Source organism: Fukomys damarensis, unplaced genomic scaffold, assembly GCF_012274545.1.
Source record: "Fukomys damarensis isolate Sample0158 unplaced genomic scaffold, DMR_v1.0_HiC HiC_scaffold_32, whole genome shotgun sequence".
NCBI classification, from domain to species: Eukaryota; Metazoa; Chordata; class Mammalia; order Rodentia; family Bathyergidae; genus Fukomys; species Fukomys damarensis.
In genome coordinates, this window is record NW_022900944.1 from 8966547 (window position 1) to 8979511 (window position 12965).

Consider the following 12965-nt stretch of genomic DNA (forward strand, 5'->3'; position numbering starts at 1 on the left):
TAGAAAGAAATTCAACTGCTGAGAAGCAGTGAGTGCCAAGTGGAAGGAATGTTTCATCACATTTTGTTAAACCAATCTATCCAATATCCCGATTTTTCTTTACTAGGCAAGAAGTTTAGTGTAAGTGTTTGATCTTTCACAGGGACCGAATTCATTGTGAATGGTTTCATATCAATGCTGTCATCATTTCCATTCCAGTTGGTGACAGAGACAAAACCTCAGCCCTTGCCAGCTTCTCTTCAGGATGACTTTCCACCCTAGTTTGTAAACAAGCAATTCCAGTAGTCCTGCTATGTCACATTAGCTAAAAGTCAAGTCAAAAGCACTTGCATAACAACATTTGTAGGCCAAACAACCTTCGGTCAAATTCCTAAATCATATAATTTAATTTCTAATTCAAAATATTCATAAAGAAGAACAAAGTCACTTGGACATTAAGTTGACATATATTAGAGAGACTGTATTATGCACTTTAAGACAGAAGATTGAAAATTGGTTTTTTGAGATCAAAACAATTAAATATGAATCTATATTTAATTTTCCAGAACAAATATTTTAGGTGTTTTTGTCCTGTTTTTACAGACACATTGTTTTGCTTACTTTTTTATTATTTTTATTTGATTCTGATTCTACTATCTCTGAATTTTAAATCTATAATACAATTTATTAATCCCTAGCCATGTTTTTTCCCCAGTGGATTTTTATTTATTTGTTTGTTTGTTTGTTGGTTCTGAGATGCACTTTCCTATCTTGTTTTCCACACCTCAAATCATTATATATCGTGGAGTCCTCATGGACCCCATCTCTATGGAAACCAAGATGTATGCAGCACAAAGATGGTCTTAGAGAAAATCCAACTGAAGTGGAAGAGTCAGTGAACATTTATTTTCCTAGCAGATTCAGCAAATTTAATGTCTGCCTCTGTGGAACTTCCCTGGACAAGTGAAATATTTGCAAGCCACTGAATGTTTCAAAACAAACCAAGCTGTAGCCACGATGTAGAACTAAACTTATATTCTGCTGTTCTTATGCTGAGAAAGTAAGGAGAGTGGAGCTTTTTTATGATTAAATGCTGTACAGTATGACAATTCCTGCCAAGATTGACAAAAGTTTTTGTATCACCAGAGTCTTATTATAATTAAGTATAAAAACTATTTCTTCAGTAGCAAAATCTGAAAACTCTCCGTAGGTGAAGGTGGCTCCTCCTCAGCATTCTCTTCACCCTGGTGCTCTACAAAGTTCATTGCCGCAACCATGAAAATGATGGTGACGAGAAAAAATAATGTTTCCGTCCAAAGAAAGCTATACATATTGTGCAACAGGAAAGGCAGTGTAGTATAATCAGGCCTCACTCCTTATAAGCCTGAGGACATTTTCAAGCACGACTGATATACTATTATATTTGGACAGAGTCCCTATGCATCATTTGTGAATCTGTGAAAAGGAGACTTTCAAAACACATTTCCACGACTTTCACAAGGTGTTGTGAAACGGAAGTGTGTAAACACAGGATTTAGAGTGGGACCAAATGGGAAAGCTCAGAATTTCAGTTTTCTTACCCTCGTGGTGGGGTACAATATACACGGAGTTAACAAATCAGTGAAATTGATCAAGATGGGTTTGTTTAATCACATTCACAGCAGAAATCATTTCCAAAAAAATACTTAAAGAGAAACGGGCATGTGGGTAACCCCTAAATCTCTGTAGCTGATGCCTCAATTTCACTATTATGTACCAGCCTTGAGTGTTAAACACTGCTCTTCTCTCTGGCCCTCACTTGAAATGTCAGAGCTATTTCTAGTTGGTTAAGATGTCTACCTTGGTTAGTGTGAACACACCCCTCTGTAGAGCACAAGGCAACTGAAAGAAAAGGTGGCCCAAACCAAGGGGATAAATCGGGAAAAAGACAAGATGCTGACAATAGAACAGATATGCATCTGTCTGCTTATAATCTAATGTACACCAGTTATGAAAAACATACGGGTGTTTAGACAGTGTTTCCTATGGCTGCACAACTCGTACTACTGTGACCACTTCATACCAAGTGCCTGTGCTCATTGATGAAGAACACTCAGAATGGAGAGCTTGGTCTCAGGAGGGTTTGTGCACTCTGTCTTGAGGCCCAACCAGGAGTCAGAGTTTACCATTTTTAGAAAGCACTGTCACAACTCAATCAGAGGAAGAACGATTAGAAGATTAGTTTTTGAAGAGTTTAGGAAGACCAAAGGCCAAGCGGGCTTTAAAAAAGAATTTGTTCATACATTCGGATTGGCTGAATTGATAAAGTCCATGGACTTACCTGAAGGCTATGGCCTTTTTTTATTGCAATGGGGACAAGGAGATATAATTGTACTTCTAATTGTGAAGTTAACTCAAAAGGAAATTTAGATAATGGACGGTTTTAATATTCATAAGTATGCTAGCTCAGCAAGTTTCTGCAACTCTTTCTTCTACAAGACTGCTAAGGAATCATCTCTATGGCTAGGGATTTAGCTCAGTGGTTCCACTGCTTTCCTCAAAAGCTCAAGGACTGGAGTTCGATCCCCAGGACCAAAAAAAAAAAAAAAAAAAAAAAAAAAAAAAAAAAAGAGTGTGAGTTCCCCCCAGGAAAAAAAAAAAAAAAAAAAAAAAAAAAAAATCATCATCATCATCTCTATGAATGAAACATATTGCTGTCTGAGTTTAATACTTTCTAATAGTTAACAGTGTCTTACTTTGAATGTATTTTATTATACTTTTCCATATTTCTCTATTTTCACCTCAGTATTTCTTTGTATTCAAACCTCTTGTTCTCACTATTTTAAACAGCTTATTTATTTTAATACTGAAATCCTCCAACTGAGAATTAAATAATGTGTTGGGTTCCAGGAATTCATCTGTTATTAGGTTAACATCAAAATGAAAGAAAAAAAATTAGCAATAAAAAGCCTGAGTCAACATGAGAGGTCAAGTTTTTCCGGATGTTTTGTGTCTTGAAAATCTTCCTGCTGTAATTATCTGAAGCCTTTGGTTAGATAATTACTGAGGGACTCTGCAACTGTGTCTCTTCTCTACACAGGTCACCACATTAATGAAGAGAGCATCACTAGGGACAGGTTGTGGTTCTGTGCTTTTAAGTATTTTAGTCTTTAATCTTCAAACGATTACAAAAAGAAAAATTAAGAACAAGATTGCTTCTCAGCCAAACTTTCTGACACATAAATATTCTGAGACAAAAGGAGGAAGGGAGGGGAGAGGGAGAGAGAGAGGACTTTGGAATGTGCCTTCAGGATCTTATTATCTTATTTATGTACCTTCCTTAAAGGGGATCCTATGCAATTCGCACATTTTTAATGACCTGTAACGTACTTCTGTTATCTAATTTCAGTTAAGCCACTAAAGAAATGTGGATCAAGTACCTGCTGATGCTAAAATTATATTCACACATCACCACCATAAGGTGTGAAAGCTTAGCAAGAGAAGAAGTAAACTGATAATTGATCGTCTGGAGACTGGTATAATTTACCTAGAGGGGGCCTTCCTGGGTTAATACAGTGATGGGGGAATCTGGCTCCTGGCCACAGAAATGCCAACTAAAGCATATCCACCCATAGATTTGTGGGGGATGTGCTGGAGGTCACCATAATCTGCCATGGCTGGAGAGTACCCGTGGAGGGAAATGTCTTCTACTGAGCGTTAAGGATCTAACAGCAAGGTCAACATTACACTCATCTTTTTTATAAGGTCCCTGGCAAATAACGTGAAGAAAAACATGGAAAAAAAAATGAATACATCTATGCAAGACATCAGAAAAGGAAAATCAAAACTAATAAAAATATGAATCAATTTAATTGTTTTTAAATTGGAATCCCTCCCTGATTTTTACCTTAGAGTTCAGATCTAAATAAAAAAATATGACTGCCCTAAGAAGATATCATAATTTATTACTGACAAATATATATATTGTTTTATATTAAACTTACCTGCCTTTACTATACAGCTAGTTACAGACCATTAAGAAAAGCATCTCTGTGTATCACCTGAGGTACTCACTGTACAATAAATGTAAACTCCTTGACTTTATCCCTTCGCTACTGAATCAGAATCTTTGTGAGTGAGCCAACAGGAATCTGAGTTTTAAAAATAAGGTATGAGAATGATTGTTGTGTGTCTAAGGATATTGCTCTACTGCATAACAGTGAAACCTAGAGAGGGACACTTGAGGATTATTTCAATGTATCTCCTTTAGTAGAGGTCACTGGCTTTTTAAAATCTGCTATTCCGAATTTTATGTATGCATTGGACGGTGAGTCTCCCTTTCCTACTAAAAAGACTCTTTTCTGTAGAGAAAATCAATAGAAGGTCACCTGCTTTCTCTGAGAGCATAGTCTTCTAGCAAAGTCACAATCCATATGGCCATCAGTCAAGAACTTGAACATGATTTCTATTCCCCAGCCCTCACCCCTTGAAGAATGGGCTTCCAAATCTCATCACAGATTGGCCCCAGGTTCTATTCCTGGTGTTATCGCAGCATCATAGAAATTTATGTAATGGAAACATAGTATACAATTTAACCTTTTAATAATAAAAAGTAGTTCAAATCAGCATAAACTGAATATATACAGACAGTGTTTAAACGGAAAGTATCTTGACTACAAAGTGAAACTGTAGGCTCCACGATATTGATAGTTAATATAGTTTTGAAAATTTCAAAGTTCTACTACTTGTTAGATACTCATTGGGAGACTTACTATAACGTCAGGAGCCAGGTACTAAGAGTAGGTCCACTCTGCAGGTACAGCTAATAAGCTTATTTGCTTAGTTGTGTAGGAAATGGACTCAGGGCTGAGCTATTTGTTGAGCTACCAGCCCATACCAGCTCTCAAAGCACAGCTGTGTACGTGTGGGTCTGTGCTTAGGCAAGTTACATATCATCATGTTATGCTGAGACTCTTTCACCAGTGTTTATCTAAAAAGCTGGAATTTGGGGAAATTAGAAAAAGTTGACCCTCTCAACCTTTCAGTGTTTAGTACAATTCATTAACAGTCTGTATCTCTGTGTATGTTAGCAATACATTTAAAGTACAATATCTAGGTGAGAACTTTATAACTGGATGTTATAAACACAAGTACAAGAAACATTGAAGATTTCATAAGAATAAAAAATACTTTCTTATTTGACATTTACTCATACATCTTTAATTCTCTCTGGATTTGACTTTAAATCTTGCTACACTTATTCAGAAACAAATATCTCCTAACTGGTTTTTACCAACAATTTAGCAAACTGAATATAATTGTGAACAATTATTCTAATACTATTATTCTCCTGTTCTCTTTCTAGAGCCTAGTACCCAATAATAATCCACCTCCCAGTAAGTTTTGATTTGTTGAAAATATGCACATGCACATTTGACTTTTTGGGTGAATATTATAAAATAATCCTATAAATTATGCCCTTTATTGAATTCATTCCCTTGCAAACTCTGACTATAACAATGGCAAATAATATATTTTATTGATTTATTTAATAAATAAATATGGAGTAAGGACAAAAACAAAATAAAACAAAAAAAGCCTGGCATGGTAGCTCATGCCTGTAATCCTAGCAATCAGGAGGCTGAGGCAGGAGGATTGCTAGGAGTTTGAAGGCAGTCCTGGCTACATAGAAATTTCAAGCCCCACCTGAACTACTTAGTAATACCCTGTCTCGAACAAACAAACAAACAAAAACATGTAATACTGTGTAAATGCAAACACATTGATCACAGTTTTATACATACACACACACACACACACAAGAGATGTGATATAACAACACAACAAATGTTTAAAGTTTAAAAAAATTATTACTGTAAAAAACACAATGACATTAACCATCCTCAAAATACTCCCCCTTGCCTCAAATACATTTTTCTCATTGTTCTTGGCACCTTCTGAAACAGTTCTGGAAATCTTTTAACTTTAATATCTTTTGTTGCTCTGTTGTGCCTGCTTTAATATTCTGAATTAATTAAAAATATTCAACTTTCATGGTCATTTTGACTTTGAGGAAGAGCCAAAAATGGCACAGTGCCATGCTGGTGGATAAGATGAATGGGGACACATTGTAAAGTTTTTATGAGTTCACTTTTCCATTGCATGTCATTCAGCAGCATTTTACAAGGTTTTGATCAAACCTTGTAAAGACAATCACAAAAGAGGACTTTAGAACTGCTTCAGAAAATGACAAGAGCACTAGCAAAAGTGTGTTCTATGCAAAGGGGAAAATTTGAAATTAATGTAATAATATTTAAGATTTAGCCATGGTATATTTGATCATTACAGTGGACCCTTGAATTATGAACTCCATTGGTTCCAAGGGCTGATTGTCATTCAAGTGTAAGTCAATACAGCTGAGATCTGGGTGTTTTTGCCTGAGTACACATCAGAGTAACAAGAGGCAGTAACCTAATCAATCCAAGTTGTTCCCACATCAGACCCTTGGTAACTTGAGGGTCCACTATAAAGCAATCTTATATATCTAGCTCTGTCTATCTCTATCTTTGTATGTGTTCTTGGTGATGGTTTTGGGACCTACCTGATTTTATTAACGTTATCAAACTTTCTTGGAATTCAAGCTTCTTGAAAGAGGATTACTACAAGTCCTTTAAATATTATTTTTTAATAGCCTCAGTAAGTGAGTATCAAATTATCTAAGAGAAAACACCTAGGTTTGAATTTGTTATTATTTGATTAGAGCCTTAAAGTAATATATTAATTTACAGATTTCTGTACAGTAGAAAACATAGCTTTAGTTCATTGTTAGATAAAATGTAATCAGTTTTAGATTAGTCAAATCTTTTCAAAACTCCTAGACTATTTCTACAAAATTTTCTCTGATCTTTCCATTAAAGTATCTTACTAGCTTATCAGTTCCTATATTCTAAGTTGTATAATTTCTTACCTAAATTAGGTTACCACCTTGAAAAGTTACATAAACAGTGATAAATACATAACAAAGGGTTATTTTGCAGATCTCTGAGCCACCTTCAATATAACTGCTCCTAAATAGGAGTTCGGTGGATTAGGTGGATTTCTGTTTTCAAAAAATGCCTATTCTATGGGATACTACCATAAGTAATTTTGTAAATTATATGTCTTGTTTAGTATTTTAATTTACTGCATATTAAAAACTCCGGTGATTTCAAAGAAACCATCCAGCATACCCTCAGCATCTTTTCTGAAGAGTACAGGTAAGTGTGCTAAAGGAACACGATCATGACCACCCATAATCACATATCTTCAGAAGGACAAAACCAGGACCTCAGGCAGTGATGGAGTCGCTCAGTGAGGAAGGCATGGGGAGGTGGCTGCTCCATTTCCTTTTCGAAAGCTTTCCTACACAGCACCTCTCTGGTCTCCTACAGAAACTAAGCTAATTCCCTAGACGATTACTTACCTTGGTCAATCCCCACTCCTTCCTACACTCAAAACCAAAGAGATTAATTAACACTTGTTCCAAGAGGAAACACAATAAATAGCAACTGATATTAAAATCTTTCTTTGTAAGTGAGTGTAAAATCTACGGAGAAGAAAGAAGGTGTTGAGGGGTGGGGGAGAAGAAAAGCACTGGACTTCATTATTTAAAGCCTAAATAAATTGCCTTTGGTGATAAAGGTAAACAGTGAAAATTTGTACTGTTCGCTGTATTTGTGGCACTGGTCTTAAGAGGCTTAAACAAAATGAATCACTGTAGTTAAAGACTGTACTACTGTTGCACACTGAGAACCTAAGGTCCTTGACAAACAAGATTGTTACGTTACAAGCAGAAGGGTACAAACAGAATGTGATTTGTTTTAAAGTATACTATAAATAATTTTATATAATACTGCTATGATTTGCTTTTTTCCAGAATAAAAGTATTCCCAGATCTAGAAATCCAAGATAGACACTTGACAATTCAAGACTCTTTGTTCCTTGACGAAATCAATAAAAGCAAACATTTTTGAGAACTTCACTGAATCTGAGCGCATTTCACTTCTGCGTGAGGACTTGGAAGCTACGAAGACCTACAAGTTACCCATCTTTCTACTTTTGGAGTTACTTGAAAGTCCCTCATGTACATTATCAAACAATTTCTTCTCACAACATCTAAGAAAATAAATATGTTTCTGTGCTAATTTGATGGGTACTGAGATGTTTCCCATTAGTAAACCGCAACCATAAAATAAATAAACATGTTTAGCAATGCTTTCCAATAACTCTCTATTTTCATAAATCTTGCACATCCACATTTATATAAAAATTTAGAGTAATGAAATTTCCCATTATTGAAATGGAAATGCACGTACAATTTGTGAACAAAATCATCAGCACAGTCTCATTATTGCTGTTCTTAACTCTTTTTTATGTTTGTTTATTTCTGGCACCTTTTTGGCTATAAATCATGACAGCGCAATCTTAGTCCCACTCTTATAAAACTCATAAGCCTATAAATAAAAATCCAATTTTTTACTAGTAAGATCCGAAATACTTTGTTCCATGGCCACCTTTTCATTTCTTCGCATGCTCGCTATATTCTAGGTACTTTTGTGCCATGAGGAACACCAGATCTTCAGATCCTCACAGCCTTGGAGTTCGTTCTGCCTTGGGTGCATCCACCCCAACCCTAACAACCCCACTCCTGCCACTTCTTTCACGTCACGTGCCTGCACCCTTCTGATTCTTCTGACCTCATCTCATCGTGACTCTCCTTTAGAAACTTTACTTAAGCTGGGTTGTCTGGCCCAATGATGACTGTTAATTGGTGTGCCTTCTTCATGTTCGTGGTTCTATTTTATGATGGTTTTCATGGAAAAACAGTGGAGGTGGGGTATCTGTAAAGAGCAGAATTACGGTGCAGAGAGTTGAGAAACTGTTGCCTGCAGGATTAGATGTGATTTCAGAGTAAGAGGGTGCATTGCTGAGGGTGCTCTTTTGATGGAGGTAATCGGGATATTCCAGACTCCAGAGACAAGGTCACTGGCAAACGAAGGTGTGGCATGATTTGTCCCGTAGAAACTTTAAGATAGCAGATTTCAAAAAGAAAGCCAAGCAGATAAATGTGCACACATTTGTTCTTGAGTACATGTGAGATAGCCTTGGAGAGTTCAATAAATCACTTGGGACACTGTGCGTGGAGGCTTAGGCCCAGCAGATGGAACGTGCAATGGAAGGAAATCATGTTTATCCTCAGACTGTCAGGTCTGAAGATGCTTGGGTGAAGTAAATGACCCTGGGGGTAGTATCAGTCAGCAGTTATTAGCAGTTACAGATCCATCTCTACACCAAAACACATAACAGCATCCAGGAATTACACAAGCTACAAATCAATCTCAGTATCTTGTCATACACCCACATAGTGCTTCTCCCTTCCCTCCTCGCTACTTAATGGATATGGGCAAGCTGTCAGACAAATAAAGAGCTGAAGATAAATGTTGCTTCCCAATTTAAAGTGAAACATTAGTCAGACTTGTATCAGTAGGACATCCAGTTAGCTTTCTAACTAGCTTTATTTTAGAACAGCCACAAATCTGGCTGTAATTGTCTTTCACTTCAAGGACTCGATACATTTAAGCATTTCATTTGATTCTCAATTGTGAATAACTTAACTGCAACTAATTTGACAATAAGAATATTCTCCCACTTATGCACATGATTATATGTTACTGTCACGACATGTGCCTTCAGGGCCTGAATTTCTGCTTGTGTGGTGTTGGTGGACTATTAGGAATTATCTTTATCTTTTCTAGCTGCCAACAGGTCTAATGGGATGTATTTGAGAAGTGCACGGCTCTGGTAGAGTTTGGGTTACTGACTAAATTTTTTCCAAATAATTTGTATGGGAACTGAACAGAGCACCGGCATAATTATTTTTGCTAAAATTTGTCTACTTGAAATATCACCTCCATCAGTGAAGAAACTATATATGCTGTATAACTGATGGTAAAGATTGTTTTAAACAGAGAGGTAACAAAAATATTGCCCTCTCAGCCATAGGGATTATCATTTAAAACGGGGAGGTAAACATTTACTTTTCAATCTGGAGACAATTTTAAGCAATTAATAATTTATATTTAATTCACATTTAACATTTTCAATAATGAATAGTAAATGTTTTTAAACCTCAAAAATATATTTGACATCTGTGGGTGTTCCTGAACATACTCAAGATTTTCATTACTCCCGGTATCCTTATTCACACAGAATCAAAATACCAAGGCTTTTAAGGTTTCTCCAAGTGCTAATTTAACATGTAAATTTTATTAATTAACTCATAAAGGAGAAAGTGATGTGACTGAAAGGAAAAGGCATTGTCTGTAGACAGCTTCATTCCCAGATTCGAATGACACCATTAAGCTATGGATGGCATTGAGACCCGCAGACGCCTCCCTAGGGTGCTGTCTGATGGGGCCATATTGAGTACCAGTGGGGTGCCGAGGATAACGAGGCTCAGCCATCCATTCAGGCTCCAACGGGAGTCCAGGCAACTGCAATTTGTGGTCGTGATAAATTAAAAACAAAAGTGCACTATTTAAAGGCCCATATTAAAAATGAGGCAGAAGAACTAAAAAGATAACTATTTTGAAAATAAAAAGGTACAGATGTACAAATGTAAAAGAAATTAATCCATAGATTTTAAACATTTATTTCAAATATTATCATAACATGCAAATATAAAATAACAGGAGATATTTGCTAATTGTATGTTTTGTTTTCATCAATTCTACCAAGGTAAATACAGTCACCTGTCTGTATCTGTGGATTTCATATCCATGGTATATCAGTATTCTTTACATTGCTGGGAAAAAATAGCTGATATAAACAACTTAAAGAAAGAGATATTTATTGTAGCTCACAATCTCAGTGATTTCAGTCGTGACTGGGCTGGCTCCAAGGCATGGGAGAGAAACACTGTTCATTTCATGGCAGCCAGGACGAAGAGAGAGAGGAGGAGAGAGGGGCGAGGAGAGACAGACAGAGAGAGAGAGAAAGAGAGAGAGAGAGACAGAGCACGCACTCCTGAGGTAGGAAGGGGAAGGGGCTAGTGACAGATGTACCCTTCCAGGTTATGACCCTCCAATCCAGCCCATCTTCTAACAGCACAATCTGCTTTGAACTCACCACTGGATTAACCCGTAATGAGGTTGCTGCTCCCATGATCTACTACATTCCAGAAGTATTTGAGGGGACATTTTTATCCAATCCCTAACACACGGACTTAGTTAACTACAGGACAAAGAATTTGAAAAATATTAGCTCTGCACTGAACAGGTACAGACCATATCTTTTCTTGTCATGATCCCAAAAACAATACAGTTTAACAATTATCTACACAGCACTGTATTAGGTATTACATGCCCAGATATGATTTAAAGTCCACCGGAGGATGTGGGTTCCATGCAAATATTGCATCATTTTGTATAAAGAACTCGAGCATCTACAAAGCTTGGTGTTTGAGTGTGCCTTGAAAACAATCCCCCACAGATATGGAGGGACAACCGGATATGAATTCTTGTATGCTAAATAAATAAATGAAAATTCACAAAATACACTTTATATGACCACTAGATAAGACCTTTAAAAATTATTATCATAGGAAAAGTGTGAACATTTAATAGTATTAAAGATGTTGGGCAATATATTATTTAATAAGTAAATTGAATTCATTATCTGATAAATTATTTGAGCTTAAATTATCAAATGTACTAGGTAAATAATGAAATTTTCTTTTTCTAATATTAACAGTTTTCAATCTTAAAGACATATGACACCAAAACTACAATTTGTTCTAAAAATAACACCTTTCAGGAATTTAAGCATAATTCTTCCCGTAAGCTTTGTGAGACTTTTTATAAAATGCAGTCCTTCAGAATTAGTGACAAAAAAACCAAACCAAACCAAACAAAAAACAAAGAAACAAACAAAAACAGTCAGGAAGCCAAAGATTTTCTTGCAATTCGGGGAAAGTTTAAAGACAATTATTTGTTATATATTTCTTGTTTTTTTCACACTGAAAAAAAGTTTATTTAAATAGTTCCAGCAGCAAGAACAGTAAGAAAACGGAAGGAGAGACAGACACACAAAACAGAGGAGGTTGTGTCCTGCGGGGCTTGTCTCCCTTCTTAATCAGGTTCTTCATACGGACTAAACATGACTCTTTGAACACCCTCTGGGTAAGTCTCATTGCGCTGTCTCCTGCCGGTTCTTCCCGGGACCCCACACCAGCGCCCGCCCCCATCAGGCCTTCAGTCTCCTCTGGTGAACCCAGTCCAGGATGGCCATATCCCAAGCCTGCCCCTCTCCTCCAGCCAGTGGGCTGCTGGACACAGCCTCCTTTGCTGCTAGTGTTGATGTCTTCTTTATCAACAGGCTTATGACTGCTGTCAGTTTCCCTGGAGTACTTGATACGTTTCCTTTCCGGAGAGCCAAAAGATCATTTCCTCTTTCTTTAAACCTTCCCTCGTTCTCTCCTCTCCAGATAGGCTAGCTTCTGCTCAGGCTGTTTTATCTTCTGGCAGATTTCCAGGTTTGGCTTGTGCAGGTCTGACAGTTGCTGATGTTTGATGAGAACTTCTTCATTGGGAAACGGCCTTCTGCAGAGCAGACAAGCCAGGTTATGCCAGTCAGTGGGTTTTCTTCATTCTCCTTAGCCAGCTCCTCCTGCTGCTGGGGCTGTGCTGTCCCAGGCTGTAATGGAGCAGTCTGCTCCTCTTCCTCGTCTTCTTAACCACTGTGTCCTCCGTATTCACCCAAGGAGCCAATCAGTGGGTTTACCACCTTCGGAGGAGGAAGACTGTCTTCCTTGTTCACATGGGAGGCATGGGCTTCTTAAAGGCATTCTCTGGTGGGCCCTTCCCTCACTGGCATCTTCTGGAAACTTTGTTACTGCTCTGTCTTTTTTGTCCTTGCTATCCCTTAGGCATTCTTTTCTTTTTTTTTTTTTTTTTTTTTTTTTTTTTTTA

At 37.0% G+C, this 12965-nt stretch overlaps 1 pseudogene; it reads right to left on the bottom strand.

Annotated features, from left to right (window-relative positions):
• Positions 1 to 12125: 12125 nt before the first annotated feature.
• The window catches only part of LOC104852732, a 7929-nt pseudogene continuing 7089 nt past the window's right edge, over positions 12126 to 12965 (bottom strand).